The 27,791-nt window shown below is 39.9% G+C and overlaps 2 non-coding genes across 2 annotated transcripts; both read right to left on the bottom strand.

Moving 5' to 3' along the window:
- Positions 1 to 8,964: 8,964 nt before the first annotated feature.
- On the bottom strand, positions 8,965 to 9,072 carry LOC148564303 (small nucleolar RNA R71). The gene has a single exon (XR_015885074.1). It is a non-coding gene; the product is annotated as a small nucleolar RNA R71 (small nucleolar RNA).
- A 5,687-nt stretch (positions 9,073 to 14,759) lies between these two features.
- Positions 14,760 to 14,867, bottom strand: LOC148564302 (small nucleolar RNA R71). The gene has a single exon (XR_015884618.1). It is a non-coding gene; the product is annotated as a small nucleolar RNA R71 (small nucleolar RNA).
- Positions 14,868 to 27,791: the final 12,924 nt, after the last annotated feature.

Here is a 27,791-nt window from a genome sequence, read left to right as displayed (position 1 = left end):
GTAAATTCCAAACTATCAATGAAACATAGCTCCAATCAGATGAGCGGGACTTGTAGCTTTTTGCCTCTTGAATAGTTTTGGCATCTCACTTTATCCATTGAGGTTCAGAATGATTGGCATCTATAGGAACTCAGAGTTCAGATAGTGTTATTGATTTTCCTAGTTCAGTATGTTGATTCTTGAATACAGCTACTTTATGAGTCTTGGCCGTGGCCCTAAGCACTTTGTTTTCCAGTATTACCACAGGATACATAAATGTCACAGACACATAATTGGGTGAACCTTTTCAGATTGTGACTCAGCTTTGCTAAAGTTCCCAATTAGAGGTGTCCAGGGTTCTTAAGCACACTCTTCTTTTGCTTTGGACCTTGACTTTAACCGCTCAGTCTCAAGTTTTCACTTGACACCTTCACGCCACAAGCACATAGTTAGGGACAGCTTGGTTTAGCCGCTTAGGCTGGGATTTTATTCCTTTAGGCCCTCCTATCCACTGATGCTCAAAGCCTTGGGATCCTTTTTATTTACCCTTGCCTTTTGGTTTTAAGGGTTATTGGCTTTTTGCTCTTGCCTCTTGGTTTTAAGAGCTTTTGGCTTTTTCTGCTTGCTTTTTCTCTTTTTTTTTTCTATTTTTTTCGCTATTTTTTTTTTCTGCAAGCTTTTGTATTCACTGCTTTTTCTTGCTTCAAGAATCATTTTTATGATTTTTCAGATTATCAAATAACATGTCTCCTTGTCATCATTCTTTCAAGAGCCAACATATTTAACATTCTTAAACAACAACTTCAAAAGACATATGCACTGTTCAAGCATTCATTCAGAAAACAAAAAGTATTGTCACCACATCAATATAATTAAACTAAGTTCAAGGATAAATTCGAAACTCATGTACTTCTTGTTCTTTTGTTTTTAAAACAGTTTTCATTTAAGAGAGGTGATGGATTCATATTCACTACTTTAAGGCATAGACACTTAGATACTAATGATCATATAGTGAAGACACAAACATTGATAAACACTTAACATAAGAAAATGAAAAACAGAGAATGTAAGAACAAGGAATGAGTCCACCTTAGTGATGGTGGCGTTTTCTTCTTGAGGACCCAATGAAGTCCTTGAGCTCTTCTATGTCTCTTCCTTGTCTTTGTTGCTCCTCCCTCATTGCTCTTTAATCTTCTCTAATTTCATGAAGGATGATGGAGTACTCTTGATGTTCCACCCTTAGTTGCTCCCAATAATTGTGTGGAGGAAAATGTATCCCCTGAGGTATCTCAGGGATCTCTTGATTTGCAGTCAAATGTTCTACCACTGAGCTATAGACCCTTGAGATGAATCTTTCCATCTCTTATGACTTGGAGGTGGAGGCTTTTGTATTCCATTTCCTCTTTCCAGAGGTTTCTCTGGCCTTAGGTGCCATCAATGGTTATGGAAAAACAAAAAAAGCTATGCTTTTACCACACCAAACTTAGAATGTTGCTCGCCCTCGAGCAAAAGAAGAAAGAATAGAAGAAGAAGAAGAAGATGTGGAGGAGATGGAGGGATGTGTGTATTCGGCTATATGGGTGGGATTGGGTGGGAAAGAGATTTTGAATTTTGAAGGTAGGTAGGGTGTATGATGGTTTTGGAGGTGATTGGTGAAGGGTTCTTGGAAAAGGATGATATAGGATTATGAGGAGGTAAGATGAGTGGAGGTATGTGGGGATCCTATGGGGTCCACAGATCTTGAGGTGTCAAGGATTTACATCCCTACACCAATTAGGCATGTAAAATGCCTTTGCATGCAATTCTGGCGTTTAAACGCCGAATTGATGCTTGTTCTGGAAGTTCAGCGCCCAGATGCAGCATGTTTCTGGCGTTGAACGCCAGTTCTATGCTTGTTTCTGGCGTTCAGCGCCAGTTTTCCTCAGTGTGCATTCCTGGCGTCTGAACGCCAGGATGCTGCTTGTTTTGGGCATTCAACGCCAGATCCATGCTCTGTTCTGGCGTTGAACGCCAGCCAGATGCTCCTTATTGGTGTTTAAATGCCAGTAAGTCCTTCCTCCAGGGTGTGATTTTTCTTCTGCTATTTTTTATTCTGTTTTTAATTTTTTGATTTATTTTGTGACTCCACATGATCATGAACCTAATAAAACATGAAAGAACAATAAAAATAAAAATAAAATTAGATAAATAAAAATTGGGTTGCCTCCCAACAAGTGCTTCTTTAATGTCAATAGCTTGACAGTGGGCTCTCATGGCTCCACACAGGTGATCAGGTCAATTTTATAGACTCCCAACACCAAACTTAGAGTTTGGATATAGGAGTTCAACACCAAACTTAGAGTTTGGCTGAGGCCTCCCAACACCAATCTTAGAGTTTGACTGTGGGGGCTTTAGTTGACTCTGTACTGAGAGAAGCTTACTGTGCCTCTTTTCCATGTTTACAGAAGGATGTCCTTGAGTTTTAAACTCAAGGGAGTCCTCATTCAATTGAAGGACTAGTTCACCTCTGTTAACATCAATCACAGCTCTTGCTGTGGCTAGGAAGGGTCTTCCAAGGATGATGGATTCATCCTCATCCTTCCCAGTATCTAGGATTATGAAATCAGCAGGGATGTAAAGGCCTTCAACCTTTACTAATATGTCCTCTACTTGTCCATAAGCCTGTTTTTTGGAATTGTCTGCCATCTCTAATGAGATTTTAGCAGCTTGTACCTCAAAGATTCCCAGTTTCTCCATTACAGAGAGTGGCATGAGGTTTATTCCTGACCCAAGGTCACATAGAGCCTTCTCAAAGGTCATGGTGCCTATGGTACAAGATATTAGGAACTTTCCAGGATCCTGTTTCTTCTGAGGCAATCTCAGTTGATCCAATGCATTTAGTTCATTGGTGAATAGAGGAGGTTCATCTCCCCAAGTCTCTTTACCAGATAAATTGGCATTCAGCTTCATGATTGCACCAAGGAACTCGGCAACTTGCTCTTCAGTAACATCTTCATTCTCTTCAGAAGAAGAATACTCTTCAGAGCTCATGAATGGCATAAGGAGGTTCAATGGAATCTCTATGGTCTCTAGATGAGTCTCAGATTCCTTTGGCTCCTCAGAGGGAAACTCCTTATTAATCACTGGACGTCCCAGGAGGTCTTCCTCCTTGGGATTCACGTCCTCTCCTTCCTCCTTGGATTCGGCCATGATGGTTATATCAATGGCCTTGCACTCTCCTTTTGGATTTTCTTCTGTATTACTTGGGAGAGTACTAGGAGGGATTTCAGTGATCCTTTTACTCAGCTGGCCCACTTGTGCCTCCAAATTTCTAATGGAGAACCTTGTTTCATTCATGAAACTCAAAGTGGCCTTAGATAAATCAGAGACTAAATTTGCTAAGCTAGATGGATTCTGCTCAGAATTCTCTGTCTGTTGCTGAGTTGATGATAGAAAAGGCTTGCTATTAAACCTGTTTCTTCCACCATTGTTAAAGCCTTATTGAGGCTTTTGCTGATCCTTCCATGAAAGATTTGGGTGATTTCTCCATGAGGAATTGATGCACGGAAAACTTGTCTCTCAACAAATCTCCCTTCGGCAAGTGTACCGAAGTTGTCGTCAAGTAAAAACTCACAATAGAGTGAGGTCGAATCCTACAGGGATTGATTGATCAAGCAACTTTAATTAGAAGAATGTTCTAGTTGAGCGAATCCAGAATTTGGGTTGAGAGTTGCAGAAAATAAAATGGCGGGAATGTAAATAACAGAAAAGTAAATGCTAGAATTAAAGGACTGGAAGTAAATGACTGAAAATAAATTGCAGAATTGTAAATGGGAATGGGGGATTTGCTCATAAAAGTAAATGGCAGAAATTAAAGAGAATTGGTAAGATTAGAGATGGGGAGTTCATTGGGCTTAGGAGATGTTGCAATTCTCCGGATCAAGTTCATTTTCATCTCTTCCTCAATCAATGCACTCATTGATCTCCTTGGCAATCTTAAGTGATTGAATTGCAATTTCTTGCAATTCAATCTCTCAAATCTTGATAAATAGCCAATTCCTTGGTCAATTGCTCATGAGAAGAGATGAAGTATGGTCACTGATTATACCACATGCATTTCCCAAACCAAGTATTGAGAGGGTTACAGTCACATACCCATCCAAACCCAATTTGGTCCAGCATGAGAAAGCATTTCTAGCTTGATCTCTTCATTCCTCTTCCAAGGTTCAAAAGAGATCCAAGTTTGAATAGCTTCTCTTGCAAGATAACTACTCAATTGGATGAAGACCTAAAGCTTTCAAGTAAAATCAAGAGGAAAGATAGAAGAAGAACAATGAAAATTAGTATTGATCCATCAAATTACAACAGAGCTCCCTAACCCAATGAAAGGGGTTTAGTTGTTCATAGCTCTTGAAGATGAAAACAAAGATGGAGAATACATCATAAAACTAGAAATTGCAAAGAAAGTAAAATATAGAGAGTGGTTCTTCAGCCTCCAGAACTCCTTTACAATTCAAAGCTACTCCTATATATACTACTCTTCTCAGCTTCTAGTTCACTCTTCAAGTCTTGGGCCTTTGGATCTTGAGTTTGAAGCAGTTCCTTTCTTTATTTGGGCTTGGCTTTACTTGCAGAGAGAAAGTGCGGAGTGGGCAGAGACTTAAGCTCAAGGCATCAGGAGTGTTAATCATTTAGTGAAAGTCCAAGTTCGGGAACGTTAGTGACACTTAACCTTGTCACTAACGTTCCAATGCACCTCTTTTGCCTCACGTTAAAACCCACGTTAACTAGGTTAACGTGGCTTCTAACGTGGCATTTGCCATCCTTCAAGAACGTTAGCGACATTCAACATTGTCACTAACGTTCCAATGTACCCCTAGGTCTCACGTTAGAGTCCACGTTAACTAGGTTAACGTGGCTTCTAACGTGGCCATCTTTTAGCCATCCCAACGTTAGTGACAATGTTGAGTGTCACTAACGTTGGCTCATCCTTCATTTCTCATTGTTAGCTTCCACGTTAACCAAGTTAACGTGGAAGTTAACGTGACTCTTGGGGGTTGTGTGGTTGCTTCAACGTTAGTGACAATGTTGAGTGTCACTAACGTTGTCGACAACTCTTCATCTTCTACGTTAGTTCCCACGTTAACCAAGTTAACGTGGGAGTTAACGTGGTACTTAGCACCATGGGCCAACGTTAGTGACAATGTTGAGTGTCACTAACGTTGGCTTCTCTCCCTCCCCCTTAACGTTAGAGGCCACGTTAACTAGGTTAACGTGGCTTCTAACGTGGCCACTTATGAGTAATTGCCAACGTTAGTGACAATGTTGAGTGTCACTAACGTTGGCTCAACTTCTTTTCTCCACGTTAGAGTTCACGTTAACTTGGTTAACGTGACTCTCTATCGTGGGCATTGATGGCTTTTATTGGCAATCACTATTCTCATTAATCTTTGCAAGTTACCTCCCCTTTTCTTGCTTCTTTTTGGCCCTGAAATCAAGCAACAAAGTGCATCAAAGCTCTAGTCCAAGTCATGAGTAATGCAACATAATATTTGTCACTAAACTTATGCAAAATCCTCATGAAATCATGTAAAATGCACAATGTATGCTTGAGTCAAGGCATAAGTGAATATTTACCCAAAACTAGCTTATTTCCTAAAGAAATGCATGAAACTAACCTAAAAACAGTAAAGAAAAGGTCAGTGAAACTGGCCAAGATGCCCGGGCATCACAACACCAAACTTAAAGCTTGCTTGTCCCTAAGCAAGTACTGGAACAAGAGAATGATGAATGGAATATCCAGAGGAATGAGTCATTCTTGTGGAAGTCATATTACTGATTTTATGGTGGTTTCATGCATAGCAACTTAGGTTCATTCCATTACTGGCTTTCAGACCTTTATCATGTCCCTAAACACTTGCTTTGTTTATATCTCATGAGACTTTTATTCATTGATCCTTTTATTGTTATTACAAGGGTTGCTTGTGTTATTTAGGCTAAGTGCTCTGTAAGGGGGCAACTCTTTAAGATAAGCTTTCAGCCAACACTCCCGAACCAGTTGGTTCAAGGTGCTAGGTGTTGAAGCACCCCTAAGGACTTACTCCCTCAAGTCTCTCCCCCATACATACACACCACAGGCATATAGTTTATTTATTTTCTTTTCTTGAGACCTTGGTGTCCAGCACCTCTTTGGGTTACTAAATGCTCTGTATTGAGGGTTACTCTTGATATTGGACTTTCAGCTGATAATCCCGAGTTAGTTAACCCAAGTTACCAAGTGATAAGGCACCCCTAAGAGCTTATTCATCCAAGTAGATTCCTCACACAGGAGCACCACAGACACTTGCCTCAAGATTAAAACCATTGATGCCTAGCCTTATTGCTTACTCTTTTTCTTTTGTTTTTCACTTCCTTTGTTTTTTTCCTTTTCTCTTATTAGGATCTTGTCATATGCTTAGTCTCATGGGTATATACAAAGTCAAGTATTCAGGATAGATAGTTGTCCTCCTAACCTTGTGGTTGAACCAACTTAGCTAACTTATGACTACCCCAAAGATTCATGAATGCACTTCCACAATATGAACTCTGCCCTGGTCTTTTGAAAACAATCATTCTCTTTTTCATTTGATTTAAAATGGACAAGCTTACAAGTAAATAGGGGAATGATGCAGTGACATTTAAACCAGAAATCATGGACCTATTCAGAAAGAAAACTTAAAAGACAGAAAAAAATTTTTTTTTTAACATGACATGGAAGCAGGTTCTATTTCATACAAGATCTTCCTTATTTAAAGCATAGAAAACGATGGACTAAAAGGAACTCCACCACCTTTCATTCATGTGGATGCCCGTGCTCCCCTCCTTGTTTGTCCTCATTGTGTCTCTCTTGAGTGCTTGTGCTCCCACTTCCTTTGCCTTTTCCATGCAGCTTCTTCCAGAAACCACTATCTTCCATCTTCTTCTTGAGTGTCTCCTTTTGCTGTTTCACTTTCCTCTCTTCTTGTTCTACAAATTCTTTTTGGACTTCATCATATGTGGGGATGGCATAGTGTAGATGATGCATATTACTGGTCATGTAGTTCAACTCGGCTTGAGTGTTTACATAGAACTCCTCCCTATGTAGTTGCCTTCCTTCATTGAGTACACTGAACTCATTGAAAGTTTTCATTTGGGCTATCTGCCGCTGGTTGAGCTCTTGCAAGTGCTTCTCTTGAAGCTCTTGCCTCTCATTCACTTGGTTGATGGCTTGAGTGAGCTGGGAGTAGCGTTCCTGCTGCTGCTCCATTTGTTGTTTTTGCCATGCTTCCTGTTGACTCAGCCGGTTCAGTATTTGCTCTTGTCCTTCCATATGTCTCTGTCCTAAATCTTCAATGGCTCTTAGAAGGTGAGTCATATTAAAGTTGGCTGGGTCATGATGCTCTTCTTGTTGATATTCTTCCTGATGGTATTCCTCTTGGTGAGCTCCTTCCTGGGCCCTTTGCCTTCCTATATGTGGCCTTCTTAGTTGCTGAGCCGGTGTGGTATAGACCATTCGCTCGAGTGTGACTGGCCTCCCTGGGTTCACCCAGTCTGGGCTGCTGTCCTCAAATATTACCTTGGCCTTGTTGCACAAGCGGAGAATGGTGCTGGGGTACTAAAGTCTGGCACCTGAGTCAGCTTTCTCAGCTGACTCTTGAATCCCTTCGGCAATGAGCTCATGCACTTTGATTTCCCCACCTTGTACTAAGCATTGTACCATAGTAGCTCGATTGATGTTGACCTCTGAATTATTAGCAGCTGGTAGGATGGACCTCCTTACAAGCTCAAACCACCCTTTGGCTTCCGGGTGAAGGTCTTCCCTTTTTATGAATTTTGGTCTCCCATCTGAGTACCTCTCCCAGTCAGCGGCTATGACACAGATGTCTGATGCTATCTCTGAGAGCTCATCCTTATCGGGGCTTCTACTTATCCTTGCCTGATAACTCTCCTCATCAAAATGAGGTGATTTCAAATGAAGAGCTCTTGTTATGGCACTTGGGCTGAAATCCACCTCCTTTCCTCTCACATAGCTTTTGAAGGTTGGGGCTTTGGTCTTATCCTCTCTAACTGCATTTGCATAGAATTCTTTCGAAAATATCTCCCCCTTTTTCAAAAATTTCTTTTTAATTAACTAATTATTTTTATTTTTATTTTTATTTCAAAAAAATTTTCGAAAAATACTAACAAATTTTCAAAAACCAATTTTCAAAAATCACTAACTCCTTTTCAAAATAATTTTCGAAAATTATACCTCCCCCATCCTATTCTATTTATTCATTCATATCCTAACATCTCATCTCACATCTCTTCCATTCTCACTGTTGTGTTTCTTCCTTTACATCACATTCTTTATCTCCCCCTCTTTTCTTCCACTCACACAAAGATCCCTATACTGTGGTATAAAGGATCTCTATTATTATTATTATCATTTTTCTGTCCATTCTTCCTTGTCATATGAGCAGGAGCAAGGATAAGAACATTATTGTGGAAGCAGATCCAGAACCTGAAAGGACTCTGAAGAGAAAATTAAGAGAAGCTAAAATACAACAATCCAGAGATAACCTTTCAGAAATTTTCGAACAGGCAGAGGAGATGGCAGCCGAAAATAATAATAATGTAAGGAAGATGCTTGGTGACTTTACTGCACCTAATTCCAATTTACATGGAAGAAGCATCTCCATTCCTGCCATTGGAGCAAACAACTTTGAGCTGAAACCTCAATTAGTTTCTCTGATGCAGCAGAACTACAAGTTTCATGGACTTCCATCTGAAGATCCTTTTCAGTTTTTAACTGAATTCTTGCAGATATGTGATACTGTTAAGACTAATAGAATAGATCCTGAAGTCTACAGGCTCATGCTTTTCCCTTTTGCTTTAAGAGACAGAGCTAGATTATGGTTGGATTCTCAACCCAAAGACAGCCTGAACTCTTGGGATAAGCTGGTCACGGCTTTCTTAGCCAAGTACTTTCCTCCTCAAAAGCTGAGCAAGCTTAGAGCTGATGTTCAAACCTTCAGACAGAAAGAAGGTGAATCTCTCTATGAAGCTTGGGAAAGATACAAACAGTTGACCAAAAAGTGTCCTTCTGACATGCTTTCAGAATGGACCATCCTGGATATATTCTATGATGGTTTATCTGAGCTATCAAAGATGTCACTGGACACTTCTGCAGGTGGATCCATCCATCTAAAGAAAACGCCTGCAGAAGCTCAAGAACTCATTGACATGGTTGCTAATAACCAGTTCATGTACACTTCTGAAAGGAATCCTGTGAATAATGGGACGCCTATGAAGAAGGGAGTTCTTGAGGTTAATACTCTGAATGCCATATTGGCTCAGAACAAAATATTGACTCAGCAAGTCAATATGATTTCTCAGAGTCTGCATGGAATGCAAGCTGCATCCAACAGTACTCAAGAGGCTTCTCCTGAAGAAGAAGCCTATGATCCTGAGAACCCTGCAATAGCAGAGGTAAATTACTTAGGTGAACCTTATGGAAACACCTATAACTCAACATGGAGAAATCATCCAAATTTCTCATGGAAGGATCAAAAGCCTCAACAAGGCTTTAATAATGGTGGAAGAAACATGTTTAGCAATAGCAAGCCTTTTCCATCATCAACTCAGCAACAGACAGAGAACTCTGAACAAAATGCTTCTAATTTAGCAAATCTAGTCTCTGATCTATCTAAGGCCACTGTAAGTTTCATGAATGAAACAAGGTCTTCCATTAGAAATCTGGAAGCACAAGTGGGCCAGCTGAGTAAAAGGATCACTGAAATCCCTCCTAGTACTCTCCCAAGCAATACAGAAGAGAACCCAAAAGGAGAGTGCAAGGCCATTGACATAAGCGCCATGGCCGAACCTCTGAGGAGAGGAGAGGACGTGAATCCCAAGGAGGAAGACCTCCTGGGACGTCCAGTGATCAATAAGGAGCTTCCCTCTGAGGAACCAAAGGACTCTGAGGCTCATCTAGAGACCATAGAGATTCCATTGAACCTCCTTATGCCCTTCATGAGCTCTGATGAGTATTCCTCCTCTGAAGAGAATGAGGATGTTACTGAAGAGCAAACTGCCAAGTTTCTTGGTGCAATTATGAAGCTGAATGCCAAATTGTTTGGCATTGATGCTTGGGAAGTTGAACCTCCCTTGTTCATCAATGAACTAAGTGATCTGGATCAACTGACATTGCCTCAGAAGAGACAGGATCCTGGAAAGTTCATAATACCCTGTACCATAGGCACCATGATCTTTAAAGCTCTGTGTGATCTTGGTTCAGGAATAAACCTCATGCCCCTCTCTGTATTAGAGAAACTGGGAATCTATGGGGTGCAAGCTGCTAAAATCTCACTAGAGATGGCAGACAGCTCAAGAAGACAGGCTGATGGACAAGTAGAGGACGTTTTAGTAAAGGTTGAGGGCCTTTACATCCTTGCTGATTTCATAGTCTTGGATACTGGAAAGGAAGAGGATGAATCCATCATCCTAGGAAGACCTTTCCTGGCCACAGCAAGAGCTGTGATTGATGTTGACAGAGGTGAAATAGTCCTTCAATGGAATGAGAACTCCCTTGTATTCAAAACTCAAGGATCTCCCTCTGCAACCATGGAGAGGAAGCTTGAAAAGCTTCTCTCAAAGCAGAGTCAACCAGAGCCCCCACAGTCAAACTCTAAGTTTGGTGTTGGGAGGCCACAACCAAACTCCCTTGGATAAATTATACGCTTTTTGGCATTGTTTTTAGTATGTTTTTAGTAGGATCTAGTTACTTTTAGGGATGTTTTCATTAGTTTTTATGTTAAATTCACATTTCTGGACTTTACTATGAGTTTGTGTGTTTTTCTGTGATTTCAGGTATTTTCTGACTGAAATTGAGGGACTTGAGCAAAAATCAGATTCAGAGGTTGAAGAAGGACTGCTGATGCTGTTGGATTCTGACCTCCCTGCACTCAAAGTGGATTTTCTGGAGCTACAGAACTCGAAATGGCGCGCTTCCAATTGCGTTGGAAATTAGACATCAAGGGCTTTCCAGAAATATATAATAGTTCATACTTTGGCCAAGAATAGATGACGCAAACTGGCGTTCAACTCCAGCTCTCTGCCCAATTCTGGCGTCCAGCGCCAGAAAAGGATCCAAAACCAGAGTTGAACGCCCAAACTGGCACAAAAACCTGGCGTTCAACTCCAAGAAGGACCTTTACACGTGAAAAACTCAAGCTCAGCCAAAGCACACACCAAGTGGGCCCCGGAAGTGGATTTATGCATCAATTACTTACTCCTGTAAACCCTAGTGACTAGTTTATTATAAATAGAACTTTTTATCATTGTATTCACAGTCTTGGTTACTCCGGTTCCCCTCTGGGGCCGAGACCAATGAACTCCATTATCACTTATGTATTTTCACGGTAGAGTTTCTACACTCCATAGTTTAAGGTGTGGAGCTCTGCTGTTCCTCAAAGATTAATGCAAAGTACTACTGTTTTCTATTCAATTCATCTTTTTTCGCTTCTAAGATATTCATTCGCTCTTCAACCTAAATGTGATGAACGTGACAATCATCATCATTCCCTATGAACGCGTGCCTGACAACCACTTCCGTTCTACCTTAGACTGAATGAGTATCTCTTAGATCTCTTAATCAGAATCTTCGTGGTGTAAGCTAGAATGATGGCGGCATTCAAGAGAATCCGGAAGGTCTAAACCTTGTCTGTGGTATTCCGAGTAGGATTCAATGAATGAATGACTGTGACGAGCTCCAAACTCGCGATTACGGGGCGTTAGTGACAGACGCAAAAGGATAGTAAATCCTATTCCAGCATGATCGAGAACCGACAGATGAATAGCCGTGCCGTGACAGGGTGCGTTGACCATTTTCACTGAGAGGATAAGATGAAGCCATTGACAAGGGTGATGCCTCCAGACGATTAGCCGTGCCGTGACAGGGCATTGGATCATTTTCCCGAGAGATGACCGAAAGTAGCCATTGACAGTGGTGATGTATCACATAAAGCTAGCCATGGAAAGGAGTAAGACTGATTGGATGAAGATAGCAGGAAAGCAGAGGTTCAGAGGAACGAAAGCATCTCTATTCGCTTATCTGAAATTCTCACCAATGAATTACATAAGTATTTCTATCCCTATTTTATTAATTAAATTCGAAAACTCCATAACCATTTGATATCCGCCTGACTGAGATTTACAAGGTGACCATAGCTTGCTTCATACCGACAATCTCCGTGGGATTCGACCCTTACTCACGTAAGGTATTACTTGGACGACCCAGTGCACTTGCTGGTTAGTTATGCGACCGTGGTTCTGTGCATCCGTTTTTGGTGCCATTGCCAGGGAATCAATTGCGAACAACAATTCACAGCCTGAGTAGCAATTTCGTCCACCAAGTTTTTGGCGCCGTTGCCGGGGATTGTTCGAGTTTGGACAACTGACGGTTCATCTTGTTGCTCAGATTAGGTAATTTTCTTTTTGTTTTGTTTTCAAAAATTTTTCAAAAATCTTTCAAAAATTTCTCCTTTGTTTTCGAAAAAAATTTAAAAAAAAATTTTAAAATAAAAATTTTTTTAAAAATTTTATAATTTTGTTCAGAATTTTTAAGAATGAATTCTAGTGTTTCATAAAGCATGTTGAAGCCTGGCTGGCTGTAAAGCTACGACTGTAGGGCATGTTAGATGTGTCATGTCTGAGTTACATACTAAAGCTTGGCTGGCTATTAAGCCATGCCTGACCCTTTGATTGGAGCTTTAGAGAATAAGATTCCTAGAATTCATATTAAAAATTTTGAATCCTTATTTTTCTTTTTCAAAATAATTTTCGAAAAAAATTAAAGAAAATACAAAAAAAAATCATAAAATCATAAAAATCAAAAATATTTTTGTGTTCTTGTTTGAGTCTTGAGTCATGTTATAAGTTTGGTGTCAATTGCATGTGCATCTTGCATTTTTCGAAAATTCTCATGCATTCATAGTGTTCTTCATGATCTTCAAGTTGTTCTTGGTAAGTCTTCTTGTTTGATCTTTGCATTTGCATGTTGTGTGTCTTATCTTGTTTTTCATATGCATTCTTGAATTCTTTATGTCTAAGCATTAAAGAATTCTAAGTTTGGTGTCCTGCATGTTTTCTTTGCATTAAAAATTTTTCAAAAATGTGTTCTTGATGTTCATCATGATCTTCATAGTGTTCTTGGTGTTCATCTTGACATTCATAGCATTCTTGCATGCATTCATTGTTTTGATCCATAACTTTCATGCATTGCATCATTTTTATTATTTTTCTCTCTCATCATAAAAATTCAAAAATAAAAAAAAATATCTTTCCCTTTTTCTCTCATCAAATTCGAAAATTTGGATTGACTTTTTCAAAAATTTTTAAAAATCTAGTTGTTTTTATGAGTCAAATCAAATTTTCAATTTAAAAATCTCATCTTTTTCAAAATCTTTTTCAAAAATCAAATCTTTTTCAAATTTCTTAGTTATTTTCGAAAATTCCAAAAACATTTTTCAAAAATCTTTTTCTTATTTTTGTATCAAATTTTCGAAAATAACAATGACAATTAATGTTTTGATTAAAAAATTTCAAGTTTGTTACTTGCTTGTTAAGAAAGATTCAAACTTTAAGTTCTAGAATCATATCTTGTGATTTCTTGTGAATCAAGTCATTAATTGTGATTTTAAAAATCAAATCTTTTTCAAAAACTAATTTCAATCATATCTTTTCAAAAATATCTTCTTATCTCACCTTTTTCAAAAATTTGATTTCAAAATATCTTTTCTAACTTCTTATCTTCTTATCTTTTCAAAATTGATTTTCAAAATTTGTTTCAACTAACTAACTAACTTTTTGTTTGTTTCTTACCTTTTTCAAAACTACCTAACTAACTCTCTCTCTCTAATTTTCGAAAATATCTTCCCTCTTTTTCAAAATTTCTTTTTAATTAAACTAATTATTTTATTTTTTTATTTGAATTTTCGAAAAACTACTAACCTTTTTCAAAAACTATTTTCGAAAATCACTACCTCTTTTTCAAAAATTATTTTCGAAAATCCTCTCCCTCTCTCATCTTATTCTATTTATTTATGCATCTACTAACATCTCTTCCTCACATCACTCACCAAATTCGAACCCCATCTTCTATCTGAGTTCGAATTTTTCTTCTTTTCTTCTTCTACTAACAATAAGGAACCTCTTTACTGTGACATAGAGGATTCCTCTTCTTTTCTTTTTCTCTTCTCTTTCTTATGAGCAGGGACAAAGAAAAAGGCATTCTTGTTGAAGCTGATCCAGAACCTGAAAAGACTCTGAAGAGAAAATTAAGAGAAGCTAAATTACAACAATCCAGAGACAACCTTATTGAAAATTTCGAACAAGTAAAGGAGATGGCAGCCGAACCCAACAACAATAATACAAGGAGAATGCTTGGTGACTTTACTGCACCTAATTCCAATTTACATGGAAGAAGCATCTCCATTCCTGCCATTGGAGCAAACAACTTTGAGCTGAAACCTCAGCTAGTTTCTTTGATGCAACAGAACTGCAAGTTTCAAGGACTTCCATCTAAAGATCCTTTTCAGTTCTTAACTAAATTCTTGCAGATCTGTGATACAGTTAAGACTAATGGAGTAGATCCTGAAGTCTACAGGCTCATGCTTTTCCCATTTGCTGTAAGAGACAGAGCTAGAGTGTGGTTGGACTCTCAACCCAAAGACAGCCTGAACTCTTGGGATAAGCTGGTCACGGCTTTCTTAGCCAAGTTCTTTCCTCCTCAAAAGCTGAGCAAGCTTAGAGTGGATGTTCAAACCTTCAGACAGAAAGAAGGTGAATCCCTCTATGAAGCTTGGGAAAGATACAAACAGTTGACCAAAAAGTGTCCTTCTGACATGCTTTCAAAATGGACCATCCTGGATATATTCTATGATGGTTTGTCTGAGTTATCAAAGATGTCATTGGATACTTCTGCAGGTGGATCCATTCACCTAAAGAAAACGCCTGCAGAAGCTCAAGAACTCATTGACATGGTTGCTAATAACCAGTTTATGTACACTTCTGAGAGGAATCCTGTGAGTAATGGGACGCCTATGAAGAAAGGAGTTCTTGAATTGATACTCTGAATGCCATATTGGCTCAGAATAAAATATTGACTCAGCAAGTCAATATGATTTCCCAGAGTCTGAATGGAATGCAAGCTGCATCCAACAGTACTCAAGAGGCATCTTCTGAAGAAGAAGCTTATGATCCTGAGAACCCTGCAATAGTAGAGGTGAATTACTTAGGTGAACCTTATAGAAACACCTATAACTCATCATGGAGAAATCATCCAAATTTCTCATGGAAGGATCAAAAGTCTCAACATGGCTTTAATAATGGTGGAAGAAACAGGTTTAGCAATAGCAAGCCTTTTCCATCATCCACTCAGCAACAGACAGAGAATTCTGAGCAGAATCCATCTAGCTTAGCAAACTTAGTCTCTGATCTATCTAAGGCCACTGTGAGTTTCATGAATGAAACAAGGTCTTCCATTAGAAATTTGGAAGCACAAGTGGGCCAGCTGAGTAAAAGGATCACTGAAATCCCTCCTAGTACTCTCCCAAGCAATACAGAAGAGAATCCAAAAGGAGAGTGCAAGGCCATTGACATAAGCATCATGGCCGAACCTGTAAGGGAAGGAAAGGACGTGAATCCCAAGGAGGAAGACCTCCTGGGACGTCCAGTGATCAATAAGGAGCTTCCCTCTGAGGAACCAAAGGACTCTGAGGCTCATCTAGAGACCATAGAGATTCCATTGAACCTCCTTATGCCCTTCATGAGCTCTGATGAGTATTCCTCTTCTGAAGAGAATGAGGATGTTACTGAAGAGCAAACTGCCAAGTTTCTTGGTGCAATCATGAAGCTGAATGCCAAATTATTTGGTATTGAAACTTGGGAAGATGAACCTCCCTTGTTCACCAATGAACTAAGTGATCTGGATCAACTGACATTGCCTCAGAAGAGACAGGATCCTGGAAAGTTCATAATACCTTGTACCATAGGCACCATGATCTTTAAGGCTCCGTGTGACCTTGGTTCAGGAATAAACCTCATGCCCCTCTCTGTATTAGAGAAACTGGGAATCTATGGGGTGCACGCTGCTAAAATCTCATTAGAGATGGCAGACAATTCAAGAAAACAGACTTATGGACAAGTAGAGGACGTGTTAGTAAAGGTTGAAGGCATTTACATCCCTGCTGATTTCATAGTCCTAGACACTGGAAAGGAAGAGGATGAATCCATCATGCTAGGAAGACCTTTCCTAGCCACAGCAAGAGCTGTGATTGATGTGGACAGAGGAGAATTGATCCTTCAATTGAATGGGGACAACCTTGTGTTTACAACTCAAGGATCTCTCTCTGCTTCCATGGAGAGGAAGCATAAAAAGCTTCTCTCAAAGCAGAGTCAACCAAAGCCCCCACAATCAAACTCTAAGTTTGGTGTTGGGAGGCCACAACCAAACTCTAAGTTTGGTGTCAAACCCGCATATCCAAACTCTAAGTTTGGTGTTGGGAGGTCTCAACAAAGCTCTGCACATCTGTGAGGCTCCATGAGGGCCCACTGTCAAGCTATTGACATTAAAGAAGCGCTTGTTGGGAGGCAACCCAATTTTTATTTATCTAACTATATTTTTCTTAGTTATATGTCTTTGTAGGTTCATGATCATGAGGAGTCACAAAATAAACATAAAAATTGAAAACGAAATCAAAAACAGCAGAAGAAAAATCACACCCTGGAGGAAGCATCTGCCTGGCGTTCAACGCCAAAACAGAGCATGGTTCTGGCGCTGAACGCCTAAAATGGGCAGTATCTGGGCGCTGAACGCCAGAATTGCACCCTGGAGAAGAGCTGGCGCTGAACGCCCAGAACAAGCATGGTTCTGGCGTTCACCGCCAGAAATGGCCAACAAATGGGCGTTGAACGCCCAAAATGGGCACCAACCTGGCGCTGAACGCCCAGAGTTGTGTGCAAGGGCATTTTACATGCCTAATGGGTGCAGGGATGTTAATCCTTGACACCTCCGGATCTGTGGACACCACAGGATCACCTCAAGATCTGTGGACACTACAGGATCATCTTAGGATCTGTGAATCCCACAAGATCCCCACCCACCTCACCCTCTCTCTCTCTCCATTCATGGTCATCCCTTCTGTTTTCCATTCACCACTCACATCCATACACACATCCCTCCATCTCCTCCATATCTTCTTTTTCTTCTTCTATTCTTTCTTCTTTTGCTCGAGGGCGAGCAACATTCTAAGTTTGGTGTGGTAAAAGCATAAGCTTTTTGGTTTTCCATAACCATTAATGGCACCTAAAGGCCAGAGAAACCTCAAAAAGGAAAGGGAAGGCAAGTGCTTTCACCTCTGAGCCATGGGAGATGGAAAGATTCATCTCTAAAGCCCATCACTAAGAAAAAGATGGAGCAAGCAAGAGAGCCCATTCATGGAGCTCAATAGGCGTATGAAGCTCATCACCATGAGATCCCGGAGATGCCTCAAATGCATTTTCCTCCACAAAACTATTGGGAGCAAATTAACACCTCCCTAGGAGAATTAAGTTCCAACATGGGACAACTAAGGGTGGAACATCAAGAGCACTCCATCATCCTTCATGAAATAAGAGAAGATCAAAAAGCAAGGAGGGAGGAGCAACAAAGACAAGGAAGAGACATAGAAGAGCTCAAGGACATCATTGGTTCCTCAAGAAGGAAATGACACCATCACTAAGGTGAACTCATTCCTTGTTCTTACATTCTCTGCTTTTCGTTTTCTATGTTAAGTGCTTATCTATGTTTGTGTCTTCATTACATGATCATTAGTAGTTAGTAACTTTGTCTTAAAGTTATGAATGTCCTATGAATCCATCACCTCTCTTAAATGAAAACTGTTTTAATTCAAAAGAACAAGAAGTACATGAGTTTCGAATTTATCCTTGAACTTAGTTTAATTATATTGATGTGGTGACAATGCTTCTTGTTTTCTGAATGTATGCTTGAACAGTGCATATGTCTCTTGAAGTTGTTGTTTAAGAATGTTAAATATGTTAGCTCTTGAAAGAATGATGACTAGGAGACATGTTATTTGATAATCTGAAAAATCATAAAAATGATTCTTGAAGCAAGAAAAAGCAGCAAAGAACAAAGCTTGCAGAAAAAAAAAATAAATAGGCGAAAAAAATAGAAAGAAAAAGAAAAAATAAGCAGAAAAAGCCAAAAGCTCTTAAAACCAAGAGGCAAGAGCAAAAAGCCAGTAACCCTTAAAACCAAAAGGCAAGGGCAATAAAAAGGATCCCAAGGCTTTGAGCATCAGTGGATAGGAGGGCCTAAAGGAATAAAATCCTGGTCTAAGCGGCTAAACCAAGCTGTCCCTAACCATGTGCTTGTGGCGGGAAGGTGTCAAGTGAAAACTTGAGACTGAGCGGTTAAAGTCAAGGTCCAAAGCAAAAAAAAAAAAGAGTGTGCTTAAGAACCCTGGACACCTCTAATTGGGGACTTTAGCAAAGCTGAGTCACAATCTGAAAAGGTTCACCCAATTATGTGTCTGTGGCATTTATGTATCCGGTGGTAATACTGGAAAACAAAGTGCTTAGGGCCACGGCAAGACTCATAAAATAGCTGTGTTCAAGAATCATCATACTGAACTAGGAGAATCAATAACACTATCTGAACTCTGAGTTCCTATAGATGCCAATCATTCTGAACCTCAATGGATAGAGTGAGATGCCAAAACTATTCAAGAGGCAAAAAGCTATAAGTCCCGCTCATTTAATTGTAGCTATGTTTCATTGATAGTTTGAAATTTATAGTATATTCTCTTCTTTTTATCCTATTTGATTTTCAGTTGCTTGGGGACAAGCAACAATTTAAGTTTGGTGTTGTGATGAGCGGATAAATTATACGCTTTTTGGCATTGTTTTTAGTATGTTTTTAGTAGGATCTAGTTACTTTTAGGGATGTTTTCATTAGTTTTTATGTTAAATTCACATTTCTGGACTTTACTATGAGTTTGTGTGTTTTTCTGTGATTTCAGGTATTTTCTGACTGAAATTGAGGGACTTGAGCAAAAATCAGATTCAGAGGTTGAAGAAGGACTGCTGATGCTGTTGGATTCTGACCTCCCTGCACTCAAAGTTAATTTTCTGGAGCTACAGAACTCGAAATGGCGCGCTTCCAATTGCGTTGGAAATTAGACATCCAGGGCTTTCCAGAAATATATAATAGTTCATACTTTGGCCAAGAATAGATGACGCAAACTGGCGTTCAACTCCAGCTCTCTGCCCAATTCTGGCGTCCAGCGCCAGAAAAGGATCCAAAACCAGAGTTGAACGCCCAAACTGGCACAAAAAACTGGCGTTCAACTCTAAGAAGGACCTTTACACGTGCAAAACTCAAGCTCAGCCCAAGCACACACCAAGTGGGCCCCGGAAGTGGATTTATGCATCAATTACTTACTCCTGTAAACCCTAGTGACTAGTTTATTATAAATAGAACTTTTTATCATTGTATTCACAGTCTTGGTTACTCCGGTTCCCCTCTGGGGCCGAGACCAATGAACTCCATTATCACTTATGTATTTTCACGGTAGAGTTTCTACACTCCATAGATTAAGGTGTGGAGCTCTGCTGTTCCTCAAACATTAATGCAAAGTACTACTATTTTCTATTCAATTCATCTTATTTCGCTTCTAAGATATTCATTCGCTCTTCAACCTAAATGTGATGAACGTGACAATCATCATCATTCCCTATGAACGCGTGCCTGACAACCACTTCCGTTCTACCTTAGACTGAATGAGTATCTCTTAGATCTCTTAATCAGAATCTTCGTGGTGTAAGCTAGAATGATGGCGGCATTCAAGAGAATCCGGAAGGTCTAAACCTTGTCTGTGGTATTCCGAGTAGGATTCAATGAATGAATGACTGTGACGAGCTCCAAACTCGCGATTGTGGGGCGTTAGTGACAGACGCAAAAGGATAGTAAATCCTATTCCAGCATGATCGAGACCCGACAGATGAATAGCCGTGCCGTGACAGGGTGCGTTGACCATTTTCACTGAGAGGATAAGATGAAGCCATTGACAAGGGTGATGCCTCCAGACGATTAGCCGTGCCGTGACAGGGCATTGGATCATTTTCCCGAGAGATGACCGAAAGTAGCCATTGACAGTGGTGATGTATCACATAAAGCTAGCCATGGAAAGGAGTAAGACTGATTGGATGAAGATAGCAGGAAAGCAGAGGTTCAGAGGAACGAAAGCATCTCTATTCGCTTATCTGAAATTCTCACCAATGAATTACATAAGTATTTCTATCCCTATTTTATTAATTAAATTCGAAAACTCCATAACCATTTGATATCCGCCTGACTGAGATTTACAAGGTGACCATAGCTTGCTTCATACCGACAATCTCCGTGGGATTCGACCCTTACTCACGTAAGGTATTACTTGGACGACCCAGTGCACTTGCTGGTTAGTTATGCGAAGTTGTGAAGATATGTTTAGACCGTGGTTCTGTGCATCCGTTTTTGGTGCCATTGCCAGGGAATCAATTGCGAACAACAATTCACAGCCTGAGTAGCAATTTCGCATACCACACCTCAATCTCTCTTCCCCACAAAACCTTCACCTCTCACATCCATCCACTCTTCCCAATAAACCTACCTCATAAACTCCACCTACCTTCAAAATTCAAAACCAATTTCCCACCCAAACCCACCCATATGGCCGAACCAATAACCCCCCTTCCTTCCCTATATAAAGACCTCCATTCTTCATCAAATTCACACAACACACCCCTCTACACTCCTCTTGGCCGAAACCACATATCCCTCTCCCCCTCCATATTTCTTCTTCTTCTTCTATTCTTTTGTTTATTGCTCGAGGGCGAGCAATATTCTAAGTTTGGTGTGGTAAAAGCATAGATTTTTTGTTTTTCCATTACCATTGATGGCATCTAAGACCGGAGAATCCTCTAGAAGAGGAAAAGGGAAGACAAGAGCTTCCACATCCGAGTCATGGGAGATGGAAAGGTTCATCTCCAAAGCCCATCAAGACCACTTCTATGATGTTGTGGCCAAGAAGAAGGTGATCCCTGAGGTCCCTTTTAAACTCAAAAGAAATGAGTATCCGGAGATCCGACATGAAATTCAAAGAAGAGGTTGGGAAGTTCTAACAAACCCCATCCAACAAGTCGGCATCCTAATGGTTCAAGAGTTCTATGCCAATGCATGGATCACCAAGAACCATGATCAAAGTAAGAACCCGGATCCAAAGAACTATGTTACAATGGTTCGGGGGAAATACTTAGATTTTAGTCCGGAAAATGTGAGGTTGGCGTTCAACTTGCCATACATGGAAAAGAACGCACGCCCCTACACAAGGAGAGTCAACTTTGATCAGAGGTTGGACCAAGTCCTTATGGACATATGTGTAGAAGGAGCTCAATGGAAGATTGACTCCAAAGGCAAGCCGGTTCAACTAAGAAGATTGGACCTCAAGCCTATAGCTAGAGGATGGTTGGAGTTTATTCAATGCTCAATCATTCCCACTAGCAACTGGTCTGAAGTTACTATAGACCGGGCCATAATGATCCATAGCATCATGATTGGAGAAGAGGTGGAAGTTCATGAGATTATACCTCAAGAACTCTACAAGGTGGCTGACAAGTCCTCCACCATGGCAAGGTTAGCCTTTCCTCACCTCATTTGCCATCTATGCAATTCAGCTGGGATTGACATAGAGGGAGATATCCTCATTAAAGAGGAAAAGCCCATCACTAAGAAAAAGATGGAGCAAGTAAGAGAGCCCAGTCATGGAGCTCAAGAGGCGCAAGAAGCTCATCACCATGAGATTCCGGAAATGCCTCAAATGCACTTTCCTCCACAAAACTATTGGGAGCAAATCAACACCTCCCTAGGAGAATTGAGTTCCAATGTGGGACAACTAAGGGTGGAACATCAAGAGCGCTCCATCATGCTCCATGAAATAAGAGAAGATCAAAAAGCAATGAGGGAGGAGCAACAAAGACAAGGAAGAGACATAGAAGAGCTCAAGGACATCATTGGTTCCTCAAGAAGGAAACACCACCATCACTAAGGTGGATTCATTCCTTGTTTTTGCTTTCTCTGTTTTTTGTTTTCTATGTTATGTGCTTATCTATGTTTGTGCCTTCATTACATGATCATTAGTAGTAGTAACTTTGTCTTAAAGATATGAATGTCCTATGAATCCATCACCTCTCTTAAAAGAAAAATGTTTTAATTCAAAAGAACAAGAAGTACATGAGTTTCGAATTTATCCTTGAACTTAGTTTAATTATATTGATGTGGTGACAATGCTTCTTGTTTTCTGAATGTATGCTTGAACAGTGCATATGTCTTTTGAAGTTGTTGTTTAAGAATGTTAAATATGTTGGCTCTTGAAAGAATGATGACTAGGAGACATGTTATTTGATAATCTGAAAAATCATAAAAATAATTCTTGAAGCAAGAAAAAGCAGCAAAGAACAAAGCTTGCAGAAAAAAAAATAGGCAAAAAAAATAGAAAGAAAAAGAAAAAAGCAAGCAGAAAAAGCCAATAACCCTTAAAAACCAAAAGGCAAGGGCAAATAAAAAGGATCCCAAGGCTTTGAGCATCAGTGGATAGGAGGGCCTAAAGGAATAAAATCCTGGTCTAAGCGGCTAAACCAAGCTGTCCCTAACCATGTGCTTGTGGCGTGAAGGTGTCAAGTGAAAACTTGAGACTGAGCGGTTAAAGTCAAGGTCCAAAGCAAACAAAGAGTGTGCTTAAGAACCCTGGACACCTCTAATTGGGGACTTTAGCAAAGCTGAGTCACAATCTGAAAAGGTTCACCCAATTATGTATCTGTGGCATTTATGTATCCGGTGGTAATACTGGAAAACAAAGTGCTTAGGGCCACGGCTGATGAGCGGATATTTTATACGCTTTTTGGGGATAATTTCATATAGTTTAGAGTGTGTTTTAGTTAGTTTTTAGTCTATTTCTAGTATTTTTTAGGAAAAATTCATATTTCTGGACTTTACTATGAGTTGTGTGTTTTTCTGTAATTTCAGGTATTTTTCTAGCTGAAATTGAAGGAGCTGAGCAAAAATCTGATTCAGGCTGAAAAAGGACTGCTGATGCTGCTGGATTCTGACCTCCCTGCACTCAAAGTAGATTTTCTGGAGCTACAGAACTCGAAATGGCATGCTTCCAATTGCGTTGGAAAGTAGCCATCCAGGGCTTTCCAGCAATATATAATAGTCCATACTTTGCACAAGGATAGACGACGTAAACTGGCGTTCAACGCCAGTTCTCTGCCCAATTCTGGCGTCCAGCGCCAGAAAAGGATCAAAAACTGGAGTTGAACGCCCAAACTGGCATAAAAACTGGCGTTCAACTCCACAAATGGCCTCTGCACGAAATCTCAGCCCTAGCACACACCAAGTGGGCCCCGGCACACCAAGTGGGCCCCAGAAGTGGATATCTGCATCATCCATCATAGTCCACTCATATTTTGTAACCCTAGGCTACTAGTTTAGTATTTAAACAACTTTTAGAGACTTATTCTGTACCTCATGACATTTCAGATCTAAACTTTGTATTCCCTGATGGCATGAGTCTCTAAACCCCATTGTTGGGGGTGAGGAGCTCTGCTGTGTCTCAATGAATTAATGCAAGTATTTCTATTTTCCATTCAAACACGCTTGTTCCTATCTAAGATGTTCATTCGCGCTTAACTGTGATGAAGGTGATGATCCGTGACATTCATCACCTTCCTCAAACCATGAACGCGTGCCTGACAACCACCTCCATTCTATATCCGATTGAATGAGTATCTCTTAGATTCCTTAATCAGAATCTCCGTGGTATAAGCTAGAACTGATGGCGGCATTCATGAGAATCCGGAAAGTCTAAACCTTGTCTGTGGTATTCCGAGTAGGATTCAAGGATTGAATGACTGTGATGAGCTTCAAACTCCTGAAGGCTGGGCGTTAGTGACAGACGCAAAAGGATAGTAAATCCTATTCCAACCGGATCGAGAACCAACCGGTGATTAGCCGTGCTGTGACAGAGCGCGTGAGCGTAGTTTTCACTGGAAGGATGGACGGTAGCCATTGACAACGGTGATCCACCAACACACAGCTTGCCATAGGGGGACGTGCGTGCATGAATCAGAAGACAGAGGAAAGCAGAGATTCAGAAGACAAAGCATCTCCAAAACTCCAACATATTCTCCATTACTGCACAACAAGTAACCTTTAATTTATGCTCTACTGGTTATTCACAATTCAATTGATAAACATAATTGACTTCCTGACTAAGATTTACAAGATAACCATAGATTGCTTCAAACCAACAATCTCCGTGGGATTCGACCCTTACTCACGTAAGGTATTACTTGGATGACCCAGTGCACTTGCTGGTTAGTGGTACGCGTTGTGAAAAGTGTAATTCACGATTCGTGCACCAAGTTTTTGGCGCCGTTGCCGGGGAATTGTTCGTGTTTGAACAACTGACGGATTATTTTGTTGCTTAGATTAGGAAAAAAATCTTTCTTTTTGGTTTAGAGTCTTTCATTATTTATCCCTTGTTAAAATACTTTAAATTTATAACTCAGTTAGTTAGAGCGTGGTGTTTATGTTCATGATAATTGGCTATCATATTTTTTAAACCTTTTTCAAAAATAATTTTTCTATTAAATCATGTGCCAAACTTTAAGTTTGGTGTTTTCAAAAATAATCTTTCTTAAAATAAGGTCCCATAACTCATTTGGCTAGAACATTAATTTGATTGGGTTAGAATCTTTTATACTCTTTTCAAAACATTCTTTTTCAAAAATATTTTTTTTCTATTAAATCCTGTGCCAAACTTTAAGTTTGGTGTTTTCAAAAATAATCTTTCTTAAAATAAGGTCCCATAACTCATTTGGCTAGAACATTAATTTGATTGGGTTAGAATCTTTTATACTCTTTTCAAAACATTCTTTTTCAAAAATATTTTTTTCTATTAAATCTTGTGCCAAACTTTAAGTTTGGTGTTTTCTTGTTGATTTCCCTTTGATTTTCGAAAATTTTGTTTGGTTTTCAAAAAAAATTTTAAGTTTGGTGTTCTTCCTTCATGTTCTTGTGTTCTTGAGTTTCCTGGTGTCTTGATCTTAAAATTTTTAAGTTTGGTGTTCCTTGGTGTTTTCCCTCCAAATTTTTCGAAAACAAGGAGCATTAGATCTAAAAATTTTTAAATCTTGTACTATCTTATTATTTTTCTCTCTCCTCACTAAATTCAAAAATATCTTTTCAAAATATCTCTTCTAACTTCCTAACTTCTTATCTTTTCAAAATTTGTTTCAACTAACTAACTAACTTCTTGTTTGTTTCTTAACTTTTTCAAAACTACCTAACTAACTCTCTCTCTCTCTAATTTTCGAAAATATCCTCCCTCTTTTTCAAAAATTTCGTTTTTTTTTACTAATTATCTTTATTTTTTTTTTACGAAAAAAAAAATTTCAAAATTCAAATTCTTTTTAGTTATTTTATTTTATTTAAGTATTTACTTCTTATAAAATAAAATAAATAAAAAGATAAATCAGTCCAAGTTATATCCATAGATCCATCATGGACATAAGTGGAAATGAACAGTCCAGGAGGACTCTGGGGTCATATTCTAACCCCTCTACTGCTTCATATGGGAGTAGCATATGCATACCCTCCATTGGAGTTAGTAGCTTTGAGTTGAATCCTCAGCTCATTATCATGGTGCAGCAAAGTTGCCAGTATTCCGGTCTTCCACAGGAAGAACCTACAGAGTTTCTGGCACAATTTTTACAAATTGCTGACACAGTACATGATAAGGAAATAGATCAGGATGTCTACAGACTATTACTGTTTCCATTTGCTGTAAAAGATCAAGCTAAGAGGTGGTTAAATAACCAACCCAAGGCCAGCATAAGGACATGGAAACAACTGACAGAAAAATTCCTGAATCAATATTTCCCTCCAAAAAGGATGACACAGCTGAGGCTGGACATCCAAGGCTTTAAACAAGGAGATAATGAATCTCTTTATGATGCCTGGGAGAGATACAAAGAGATGCTACGAAAATGCCCCTCTGAAATGTTTTCAGAGTGGGTTCAGTTAGACATCTTCTACTATGGGCTTGCAGAAGGAGCTCAGATGTCTTTAGATTACTCAGCTGGTGGATCTATCCATATGAGAAAGACAATCGAAGAGGCAAAAGAGCTCATTGATACAGTTGCCAGGAATCAGCATCTGTATCTAAGCAGCAACCCTTCCATGAATGAAGAGGTTAAAACAGTAACTGCTGAATTCAGTACTGTAAAACAAGCTGCTGAATTCAATCAGCAATTAGATTTGCTAACAAAGCAGCTAGCCAAATTCAAAGACAGGTTACAGGAGACAAGGATGGCTAATATACATATGGAAGAACAGTTTAAGCAAACAAAGCAGCAGCTATCAAAGCAAATAGCAGAAGAATGCCAAGCAGTTCAATTAAGAAGTGGGAAAACATTAAATACCCCACCTCAAGGCATCAAAAATTCAAGAAATGAGCAACCCACCAAAGATTCCCTTGAGGACAGTAAGAGCCCAGGGAAAAATAATTCTGGCACTAAAACGCCAGAAAATAGGTGGAAGGCTGGCGCTGAACGCCCAGACCATGCCCAAAACTGGCGTTCAGCGCCAGAAACAAGGCAAGATTGGCGTTCAACGCCAGAAATGGGCAAGAATCTGGCGTTGAACGCCCAATTGGTGCAAAATCCAGCGCTGAACGCCCAAAATGGGCACATTTCTGGCGTTCAGGCGCCAGGAACAGACAGTGAGTTGGCGTCTATCGTCACTCCAGCTTCTAACTCTGGTACGCAATTGCCAGAGAGGGATCAGACACACATAAGTGCTGATAACAACCCCTCTAAAAAGGCTTCTTTAACCACTAAGGTTGAGGAATATAAAGCCAAGATACCTTATCCTCAAAAACTCCGGAAAGAGGAGCAGGATAAGCAATTTGCTCGCTTTGCAGATTATCTAAGGACTCTTGAAATAAAGATTCCATTTGCAGAGGCACTTGAGCAAATACCTTCTTATGCCAAGTTCATGAAAGAGATCTTGAGTCATAAAAAGGAGTGGAGAGAAACAGAAAGAGTTCTCCTCACTGAAGAATGCAGTGCAGTCATTCTGAAAAGCTTTCCTGAAAAGCTTAAAGACCCTGGGAGTTTTCTGATACCATGCATATTGGAAGGTGATTGCACCAAGACAGCCTTATGCGATCTTGGGGCAAGCATCAACCTAATACCTGCATCCACTATCAGGAAACTTGGCTTAACTGAAGAAGTTAAACCAACCCGGATATGTCTCCAACTTGCTGATGGTTCCACTAAATACCCATCAGGCGTGATTGAGGACATGATTGTCAGAGTTGGGCCATTCGCCTTTCCCACTGACTTTGTTGTGCTGGAAATGGAGGAGCACAAGAGTGCTACTCTCATTCTAGGAAGACCCTTCCTAGCAACTGGACGATCCCTCATTGACGTCCAGCAGGGGGAAATAACCCTGAGAGTCAACGATGACGAGTTCAAGTTGAAGGCTGTCAAAGCCATGCAGCATCCAGACACATCAACAGACTGCATGAAAGTTGACCTTATTGACTCTTTGGTAGAAGAGATCAACATGGCTGAGAGTCTCGAATCAGAGTTGGAAAACATCTTTAAAGATGTTCAGCCTGATTTGGAGGATTCAGGGGACATGAAAGAGCCTCTGAACTTTCTTC

The sequence above is a fragment of the Arachis ipaensis genome, chromosome B5 (genome assembly GCF_059453495.1).
Source record: "Arachis ipaensis isolate K30076 ecotype BB chromosome B5, ASM5945349v1, whole genome shotgun sequence".
Lineage (NCBI taxonomy): Eukaryota > Viridiplantae > Streptophyta > Magnoliopsida > Fabales > Fabaceae > Arachis > Arachis ipaensis.
Note: the sequence above shows the minus strand (reverse complement) of the source record. Positions and strands in the feature narration are given on the sequence as shown.